This window comes from Pinus tabuliformis, chromosome 5_2 (assembly GCF_031772625.1).
Source record: "Pinus tabuliformis cultivar Carrire ecotype Pingquan chromosome 5_2, CPIR1, whole genome shotgun sequence".
Taxonomy (NCBI): Eukaryota; Viridiplantae; Streptophyta; class Pinopsida; order Pinales; family Pinaceae; genus Pinus; species Pinus tabuliformis.
Genome location: NC_142306.1, coordinates 788,214,339 through 788,225,716, shown reverse-complemented (window position 1 = coordinate 788,225,716; position 11,378 = coordinate 788,214,339). Strand labels below are relative to the sequence as shown.

The 11,378-nt window shown below is 37.2% G+C and overlaps 1 pseudogene; it reads right to left on the bottom strand.

The window, feature by feature from the left end:
- Positions 1 to 389: 389 nt before the first annotated feature.
- The window catches only part of LOC149161657 (3'(2'),5'-bisphosphate nucleotidase 1-like), a 30,202-nt pseudogene continuing 19,213 nt past the window's right edge, over positions 390 to 11,378 (bottom strand).

The window sequence follows — 11,378 nt, the reverse complement described above, 5'->3', positions numbered from 1 at the left end:
TGATGAGACATAAACATCTTACTTTGCTAGAATAAAAGGAATATAAGTCTTTATAAGGCCTGGTAATGTCAAGCCCTAGTTTTTCCATAACATCTTTAGGCATTAAATTGTGCGAAGCACCTGAATCTAACATAGCATTATGGAGAACCTTATCATGAATAATTAGGCTAACATAGAATTTAAGAACACCCCCTTTCTGTGGTTTTCCCTCAACTTTTGGCCCAAATAATAGTTTAGGATGGTCATCATTCAAATTAATAGAGTCTATATTTTCCCATATAGAATAAACCTTATAGAATAAAATTAAACATTCATCACAATACCATATTTATTGGCTTGAAATGTAATCATTTTATCGATTTGATCCAATCAAACTGCAAAAAATAAAATCATAGAACATAATTCTCATTCAATGAACGCACCACATGAGAATAAGTAGCTGAAAATGAACAATTCAAAAAATGCTTAGTAAGATTAAAAATTCTAGAATCACCCTGGATTACAATGCAACCAACTGCATCATCCCAAATCTTTTCACTATAGCCTGGAATGGGAAAGTGAAGATATATTGCTCTATCACCCCTTGTCATTGCTCAATATTTTTCCTGACTATTTATTTTAACTGGTGGTGCTTTTACACCCAAGATTTTTCAAGGATATTTTCATAAGAATCTCACATTTTATCCAGTAAATAAACTACTAAACTCTATATTAAAACAAATTGAAGCAAACTACTCAAAATCCTCTCATGTGGGTTGTGGTCAAGTGGTTAAATTAAAGCACTTTTAGTGCACAAAACCAGGTTCAAAACTACCCAAAGACATGTTACTGAATTAATGTGGCCAATGGAGTTATCTACCCCATCCAAAAGTGGGTGGAAGTCCTAGCAACTTTGATGGCCCATGGTTGTGGCCTATCTCAACAGAGGAGGAAAGATGCAAGTATTGGATGAATTTAATGGAAGAGATACCCCTTGGTCATGGCCTCTAAGAAAAGGTAGATCCCAACTCATTAACAAAGGGCCATTTTCCAACTGCAAAAAGGAATATCACAAGATCTTGAACTAGATGGAAAAATACCTTCGCTATTGCAGTTGTCAAGTCATGCATGGAATGTGTTGCCTCGTATGATTCAAAGAAATATGCTTCTTCAAACTTTTCTATGGCACTTACATACACCTATGCAAAAGTACATTAAATCAACTTTGAATATCAGATGGAAATAAAGCTAAAATATCAACTATGGTGTTAATATCAGTCCCAACAAAATATTATTCTTGGCTAAAAATGAATGTGTTACACACCCTTTTAGGTTGTATAGAACCATCCAATGATTGCATAGTAGTTCCAGCTCCTTTTCTTGCAGAAAAAAGAAAACCAATTGGATCATTTGAAGGGTGAGCATTGATGTTAACTGATGTCCAAGGAAAATTTAGGCAGGCCAACACACCCAAATCAATGTTTCATTCATCGAATAAGCCCAAGGCTACAACATATTGACCTCCTCTAAGAAATATGGAAAATAGCCTGGTCTCCTTAATACAAATAGCAAAAGACTATAACATGAAAAAGTGTTGGAAATGTGAAATGGCCAACAAAATGTTGTACACTGAAAACTAGAATAATAAATGTACACCAATTGTAGAACCTTCATTATAAATGAATTATAACACTGAGATAATCTAGGTGCATTCTACCACCGAGTCTGTATGAGATTATAACATCCATGGGTAACACCTATAAATTAAAATTCATAAAATAAAAAGGAAAATTTAAATAAAATAACAAAAATATATGTATGTGTGTTTATAGATCAATGCTTTCAAACTAAGAATTAGTCAAGTGTCAACTTGGACTCCAACTCAGACTCAGACTTGGAATCAGTCGCGGGTCAACTTGGACTCCCACTCAGACTCAGATTGACTAAAGCTGATCTGATTTCAATGACATGGTTTACTATAATATACTTAAAATACTTAGGTACTGATTAAAAATCATTTTTAAAGATTCCAACCCATTAGAGAAAAAATATATAATTTTTTCTCATGCACATACCCTATAAAGTTTGAATACCTCAAAAAAATTCAAAATGGAACTAATCATAATACATTTCAATTGAAAAATACATTATTATAGATTATTTGGGCTCTAAATTTCCTCTATACTCTAAAATTTGAAAAACATACTACATCTCTCTCTTTTTTCCTAGCCTTGTCTTCCTAAAATTTCACAAGTTGATTTTGTAGTTCCAATCTAATCTATCTAGACTGCTTGAATGGGGCTATGCTTGGGGAAACATGGCCTCTTATACTAGCCAAGAATTCTTGCAAGTAGTCTTGCCCACCCCCCGATTCATTTATTGCAATAAACTACTCATCAACAAGATCAACAGGGATCCATGAAGCATCTTTGACTCTTGGCAGCATGGTAAAATTCCAATCTGGAAATTCAAATATCCAATAATGAAAACGCTATTTTAACTTCTAATTATGAAAATTTCATATTGAAAACTTTAAAGGCCAAATTGATAATGTGTTGAAAGTATGAAGCTTTAAAGATATAGGGTATACCTGGTTGGGATAGATCACTTCTCTTCAACACTGCTCCAAAACTCCACATGCTCAATAAGAGAGGTCTTATGCAAATGGAGGGATGGGGCATGTCCCTTTACTTGGTTGACTAGGGTCAGTTTGGTGCCAAAGTGGTTGAGCCATGATTTGACTGGATCGACATCAACTAGGCTTCCAAACTAAATATATGGCCAAGTTGATATGTTCAGAAGTCAACTCATCCAAGTTAACTGGACTACTTTTAAAAACTGATATATAGAGAGATAGATTCTAGCACAAATCCATCTTAACTCTAGATCTTTGAAGCACAAAGAGATTTTCATTTTAAATCCTTTTTGGTCCCACCTAGTCCTTAACAATCCAGAGTTAAGATGGATCTATGCAGGTTGATTAGTTGATGCAAGTAGGAAACATATATTAGACATTGATTAATAGGAAATTAGTGCAAGTTGAATAGAAACAACTAACAAATGTATCAACATTTCATATAGTGACTACAAGGTTTCTCCCTACAACATAAAAAAACAGAGACAGGAAGGGAACAAACAGTAGGTAGATAGGAAGAGAAAAGTTGGTTTGGTGACCAAGAGAAAAGTTGCAACCACATTTACAAAAGAAAAGGTAAGGACTTACAATCTAGATAAAACACATTATATCCCCCTTTCACATTCTCATGGCTTACCCCTTTGTTCCATTAATGGGTTCAAAAACCTAGTGCTAACCATGGGGCCCTCCTTTAGATTTACCTCTATATATCGTTGCAAGCACATCTCCTGTTGTTAATGGAGAAATATCATAGGTACCATCATTACAAATTTTTTAATTTACAAGTGTTGTAATGCATTCCACCATATATTTTTCATCATTCTTCTATAAATCTCTTGAATCCTAATAGTAGTACACAGATTTTAAGTATATTATTTGAAACCTAAAAAAAAATGCAGTTTGTATGTTGACTAAAGAAAAGAACATAACTGTTTCTTTTTTATAGAAATATGAAAATTTTGCCTTTCCATAGGCAAACAATTGGAAAAATAACATGGTTGCATTATGAAAGAATGTGCTAATATATTCAAACAACAATATCTCTTTTGTAATCAAGGAAAATAATATCAAGGGTAGTTCCCCTTCAATTGCAAAGCTAACTAAAGCCTGATAACCTGAGATCATTTAATAATAAAAGATCCATTATATTCAACTCTCATTTATGATATAAAAATATACAGGACCCCTATATTAACAATTGATGTGCAAAATATGAGAATATAGAAAATACAAATGTTTCATCAAAAGTCAACATCCTATAACAATAGTTGAAGTTCACAATCTCATTAAGGAGTCAGCTACAAACTTCAGAAAGAAACGAGTACATAAAACTCCTTTTCATACAAGTAAAAGAAATAAATTATTGATAATTATAGTCAAACCTATAGATCTTCTTAATGTTTACACTTCTTTAGAAACTTGCAAATCATTTCAATAAGAACTTGTTATCTAGCATATTGAGAAATTAAGATAGGAACTACCTTATAACTATGGTAGAATGATGTCACAACAAACACCATAGTTTTCAGGATAAATGATTTGTGTTTTAGCAAAGCCATCAAACACAATTATTGCTAAGGGTTATTGCCATCTTTCATTTTGGGAGCAAGTAGTGGATATGCTTTGATTCCTTGAAACAAATATGTCTTGTATGGAGATGTTTATAAGGACATGGATAACAGACTCAAAAGAGTTCAATATATCATCAGATATTATAGCCCACTAATCAAATCAAGAAGAGAGTTGTCAAGAGATAGGACAAACTCAACTTGCATTTGCGTACTTTGGCATATGCATAAGCATGGCATATTATGATGAGTACTATTTGCTTCATTTTGAAGATAAGTGACTAATTATCTACAAGGATCCTGAGGTGGCTAAGAGAAATAGAGCAGATATTGTTAAATATTGTCCCAAGTGACACCTTCACATTTTGGAATCAGGTTGCTATATTTATTGTTAGAACTAGCTCACTTGAAGATGTGTAAGTAGTGGTTACATGCTAAGGATTGGGCCAAAATCATGGTAGTGGAATTCTAGGGTTATAGAACTCATCAATTTGAAATCGATTTAAATTTGAGTTTTTAAGAAGTTGACAAGCTATTTAGCAGATCAAAAAATAGACCACTTATTGGTTAATTCAATCCTACCACCTAGAATGAGGAAATAGATGCACAATCTAGATTCCCAGAAGGTACATATTAAAAGAAAAAATTGCAAGAAAAAAGGAAAGTGTGTGTATGTATACACACATATTATCCATAGTTGCATCTATACGTTATATGACTTAAGAATGTCAAACAAATATTATCATTAGAGTTAGTGGCTCCAATGGCCAGGTTCATGGCAGTTCCCAGAAAAAATATGGGGGAAAATAATGTTTTTTGTTCAATCAAAGACCACAAATAAATTTTATATAATATGATAGGAAAGAAGGTAGAACATAGTTATTTTGGAAGACAATTTTCTTTCACATAAAAATATTGTTTCTTATTTATTTTTGTTTTTTAACATTTTCCCCAGTTTCATGCCATGGGGCCCACCCACAGTTCTAAGCAAATGTAAAAAAATGAAAATTAAGGGAAAGAAATAAGGTGAAAAGCAAGCATTTTCAGAAAGGGAAATGCTAGTAAATATAAATCCTTGGCGTCATAGTTGTGTGCCATTGTTTTCCCTTGGAAAAGTAGGCCCACAACATTTCAAGGAGATAATTCCCACCTATAGTTGGGAGTATTGAGCATGTTCAAAAATGTTCTAACATATCCTATTAAAGCTAGATTTAATTGCTCAAATCCTACAATTAGAAGAGACAACATCATGCAAAACTCGGTTTTTTCTCTCAATTTATCTATTCTTAGGGACAACCATGACTTCCCTGACAAGGGGTGTCTCCCTCTCCTCCTTTGAAGAAGCCACAAAAGCTTTAAAATATATCGTGGAAGCTTCTTTCTGAAAAGAAAAAGATCCATAACATTAGCCAAAGGATGGTTGTTAAGAAATGGAATAACTTCTTAAAGTCATTCCATCAATCCAAGGATAAAATCACTTCGTTGTTACCTCTAAAATTTGTGCTTCAAAAAATAAATTAAATTATCAACTACAAACCCCAAAGTTACTCGAGGACATCACCCATTCTCACCTTAGTGATCATCCTTCTCACTTAAGGCCAACTCTCCTCCAACACAAGTCTAAGAAGCATACACAACTATCCTTTAAATGCTAAAAAAAAGATTTGTAGAATGATATTTTTTTGGTATTTTAAGATTTAAAATGGAAAGCTAGGTAAGACCTAGTGCCTAGTCCCTGGGTGTTATAGACATTTTTGGGCACTACAACCCCAAGCATGAAATGTCCATAAACCAAGGGCTCCTAAGTCCCTAAAAGTTTTGTTCTTACCCCTAAAGGAACAAGGTCAACTGATTACAGCTTCTCCCAGAAGTTCTCCATGAAAAACTGCTCAGAACTGGTCAAAACAGGATCATTTCAGCTGCTCCATAGGTAAAGTGCGTTGCATCTCACCTAAACACATTGTGTGGGTGCGTTGCATTTCAAAAAGCCCTTCTATGGGGTGCGATGGGCGAGAAGTGACAAATGGCAGTGTCATTCCGCAAGGTGGAGAGGCATGGAAACTTCCAGAAACTTCTCCTCTGACACTTGCCTCTCTGAATTCGACCAAGGATGAGTAAGAGATCATCAATCTCCAAGTGGAAGCAAGAAATATCAGAGGGAAGACACTAATCAAATCACAAGCTAACTCATCTCCCTTACAGATATCTATATATGGATCCCTCATCCCAGAGATCCAGGAGGCTGGAATTTTGCATATTGTAAGGAATTGCGATACAACATCAGATTGTTGGGTGATCTAAGCTTTGTATGAGGTGAAGAGGGGCTTCCTTGCTGAGAGGATGATGCTGGGTCAGAACAACTGGTTGTAACTCCTCTTGGCTCTTTCTTGTTTATCAATAAAAGCTATTCAAGTTTTCCTCCATACTCTTGTGTCATTCATGTTTGTTGCATTTGTATGGTCAATTTACATCTGATCCTAGATTTTTTATGATTATAGATCCATGTTCTTGTATAGTGCTATGCTACTATGATCTTACAGGTACTTTGTGAAGCTGGGCGTGCAAGGGAACAAGTAGCGAAAGACTATCAAGAGAGAGAAGAATCGAACTAGGAGATTAGCACAAGACAGAGGTTGGTCTTCTTTGTTCTTCTCTCATCTATACTTCATAAAGGAAAAACGAAAGTAGCTTTACTTTGTTTGTTTCTAAGGTAGCTATCACACCTTAGTGGGATAAGCAGTTCTGTGTAGACACTTTTCCCTGTAACAAAATGGCGACTCCGCTGGGGAAGAATTAGTTTGTTTGTTTACCCTCTTTGTTGTCTATTTTATAAACTACAGACAGAGCCTGAAGTCAAGCCAGGTAGCTTTCGAACTGCATTTGCTATGCAAATGCAAAGTAGATAAATGCCGCTTCAGTCAATCTTCGGGATTTGTTTATAAATTAAACAACTGATTTACAAACTCTCTGATTGCCCTTTGTGATAGCTCTTAGATCCTCCTTAGATCTACCCCTGATTGTTGCATTACTGATTACCATTTGCTCGGCCAAAACCCATGAACTGAACTGCAAACTGTGACCCGGAACCCAAGAAAAGTCTCGTCTCTGGCCCAGCACAGGTACTGTTCTGCGAATCTGAAATTCAGCGCACTTCCTGAGTGTAGTATGTGTGCTGCATTTCAAATTCCCTATGTTACAGGTGCGCTGATCAGACTAGGCATTGTTCAGTTTTGGTTTCTGCAATTCATTCTTTCTAGTTTTATTCATGAATTTTGTTGCCTGTGATCAATATATCTCTGTTTGAGACCCCTTTTCTTTGTTGTTATTCTGCCTCCTTTGTACAAAAGAACTGTAAATGTTTTTGTGTGTTTGTTGGGTCATTTTCAGTTCACCTTTGCAAAAGTAACGTAATCGTACTGTCGTCCTTTGATTTGAAAGCGTCGCAAGTGTCGTTTTTAGGCATAGGAAAGAGTTTGATTGTTGTAGATAGTCGATTATCCTGTTACTATTGTATTTGGTCTGAATTTGTAATTTTCTAGTGTCGAAAATGAGTATTCATTTCCAAATAGTAAGGTGTTGTGATTGCCTCCATTTTTTATTTCGAAAAGAAACTTATTGATAAATGTCGCTTGAAAAGTAATTCAGATTTGTGCATCAACTTTCCTTTTATCATTTACATACTAAGAAAGTCAAAAACAAATACATGCATGTGCATTTGCATTTAGACTGTTTGATTGGTTTGATTTAGGGAAGTGCATTTAGAGTGTGCTCTTTGCTCTTTGTGAAAGAATACTATCTCTCTTTCCTTAGTAGCTAGGATTTTCATTGCACAAAGAAGATAAAAGATTGTTTATCATCTTAGATTGCATTTTAGGAATTACACATCTACATCTTGTGGTGAACCCGAAAGGCAAACTTCATAAACAAGATCAACTATAAAATAAATTCAATGAATCTAACAACACTTTGGAACCTAACGCACAACATTTAGAAGTCTAGGCTAGAGACGTATTCCAGCGTCGTAAAGCCTGGTAACTGTTGTTCTCACAGATGGTTGGGTGATTCCTCCACTTTGAGACGATAAGTGCCAGTACGGAATTGTGCTCCCACGTACCGTCGAGTATATTTTGGGAGACCACAATAGGCTTAATCTTTTATCCATAGGAAGCCGTGTCTGCCGCCCTATCGATCACAATGCACTGAACACAACATTCGGGAAGATTGACTGTCGTACCGTAAAAAGTATTCTGCAGTTTTGTGATTGGTTTGGTAATCCCTCTACCTAGATTTGCAAAGCAGTCCCTTTCATTCCTTTTCAGACTCCTTAATGGAAAAGGTCTATCTAAGCACTTGTCACTTCAGGCTCATTAAAAATCGAAGGCGACTAGAGTCATCTTTTGTTTTTTCTCGACTCTTAAAAATTGAAAAAACAAGTTGTGTCAAAGCGTTTAAAATTTATTTTAAACGGAATAATCATCACCTTTCCCTACGTTGATCTTAGGTTGAGGAAATGGAACCCACCAACCAAGGAATTCCCCTTGGAGGAAATCCTAGTCCCTTCTCCTCTTGCGGAGATGTTGGTGCGCCCCATATGGCCACATTGTCGCTTCCAGGATTGATGATCGGCTTGCCCGTATGGCTCTTCTCAACCTCTGTCGTTCAGAACGCCACAATTCCTGAACAATCGAGTTAGAAACTAGATGAATCCAAAGTTACCCACCAACCTTCTACTTCCTCCAACTCTTCCTCTCCTCCTTCTTCTTCACTTGATGTGGCTGGTAAAGCCAAAAATCAAGTACCTAAGAAGAAGAAGGAAAAGGAGAAGAAAGAGAAGAAGAAGAAGGAGCCAAAAGCGAAAGGGGGCAACCAAGCGTCATCTAGCGAAAATCCACACACTGCACCGACCAGGCCTAAATTGCCATGTGTCATTTGCAAAGGAGACCACTATCATAGATATTGTCCTTGCATCCCTCGGATCTTAAGGGACTGGTCTCCTTGTTTGCACAACCCGGTGTCGTTAACCTCTGATGATCATGTTGAAAACACACCGTCGACTAGTGAAAGTGAAGCCCCAGGACAAAAAGGAAAATACATATTTCCTTGTAAGCTGTGCGAAGGCGACCATGCCATCCACTGTTGTCCCTTCTTAGATGAGGCTAAAAGAGTTTTGGACGATCGTCCGGTTTCACCGTTACAACTTCCTCCTGGATATAAAAAAATCTTGCCAAGTCCGTCACTAGTTGAAAAGTCGGCTGACCCGCCCAGGTGGTCGGCCGAAGCGTCTATCATTGAAGACAAACCATCTGAACCCATACCAGACGAAAGTCAAAAGGTCGAGGCGGCAATTGACCCGGTCTTGCCTTCAGAGGTTCCATCTTCAGATGATACAGTCACAAAAGAGAATAAGGATGACACCGTCCAAATTCTTTTCGTAAGCACAGACTCCGATGAACATGGGGGCAATTTACCCATTCCTTTACCGCAGGAAGGAATTTCGTCAGAGTCATACCCGGCCGTCTATTCGGTCCCACCACCAAGCAACCTAGTTGTCTCCTTCGACTAGAATCAACTAGGCAGACCCCGTTTACCAGCTAGTGTACCATTCCGAATTATTGCTCAAGTTTATAGAATGGTTATGGATAGTACCATCATAGATGAAGGGGCTTCTGTGAGTATCCTTTCCTCGACTACTTGGAAAATGCTTGGTTCGCCATCGTTTTTGCCTGAGATGCGAAATCTAACAGGCTTTGGCAAAGGAACCAGTCGACCATTAGGGATCCTTCCCAATGTGCCCATAACATTGAGAGGGAAAACCGTTCACATGAACGTAATGGTAGTTCAAGGACCCCTGGATTATAATCTACTCCTTGGACGAGACTATATTTATTGCATGGGAGCCATTGTCTCATCACTCTTTAGAGTAATGTGTTTTCCGCACGAAGGAAGAGTGGTCAAGCTCGTAGACCAGATTTCATTTCCCGGATCACGCATAGCAAATAGTCATATACCATCCCTGAATGGTCTTTTCACACAAGGAATGTCTCATCAATCCCCAGTCCGTCCACCTGATGAGCGCGAGTGATTCAGGGGACATGACTGAAACCCAGGGGGCATGCACCCTAGTCTGCTTCGGCAGGAAAACTTCGGGTATAGGGTAGGTTTCCGCGAGAGATATATGACTAGACTGTACCCCCGTCCGTGATTGGAAGAGGGGGTTAGACTAGAACAAGATTCTCTCGTCAAAGTTATGTGAGTGGATTGTCTCACCTTTGTCTATTTCGGTAGACATCGCCGAAGAAATGTTTTGTTTGCGCTGTGAATAGAACAATATTTGGTAACCTGAAAGAGGAGTACCTTTCCTGATAAAACAAATGTTTTGTCAGTAGAACAAAAGGTGGCCTTGAAACTTTATTTTATACCTGGGGGCATGCAAACCTTTTGGCATGCAAGCAAAGAGTGACTATTTATTTTTTTAAATTTGTAGGTCCTCTAACCCTTTAAACTCGTAGGATTGATCGTTTCCTAACTTGCATAAAGAAAGGATGTGGGGCAAAACTCTAAAAATTTCCATTTTTAAATGGGACATTCTTATTATACGACTGGATTAATCGAGGAGTTTTAGCGCATAGTTTAAGCTCGTTAAAAAATAAACATAAGCCATGAGCAAATGTTTCCCCCCACGTTTAAGCTCATTAAAAAATGAACTATTTCCCGGTAAATAACCATCGTGAATGTAGTAATTCAGCCTTTAAAAGCCTTGGTCGTGTTCTCATCATCACCTCCACTCTGTATTGGCCGATCATTCACCTCCATTTGATTGTTTACCCCTTTTTGAGGAACAGTGGCGAAGAGTGATCTCATTAGCCATCCTTGTAACACTGTCGTGATTGGAACATTCCAAACCTTACCTGGAATCAGTTGCTACCCAATTTTATCACTCGTTCCTTAAGAGACGAGTCTCCTTTAAGATCTTTTCAACTGACTCGTAAAATATGAAAAGATTGCCGAGCCATTGGCCTCTCCAGATCGTTAAAGGGACCGGAAGTGCTATCCCTCCTATAAATTTTAATCTTTTTGGACCTGAGGGATTATTACACAAAAAGTTCGAGCGCTTGTTTTGTTCGGCTCGTTAAAAGTATCTAAAATTCATCCCTTCTGTATTGTTTTATACTTTTTCAGACTTAAGGGATTAGATG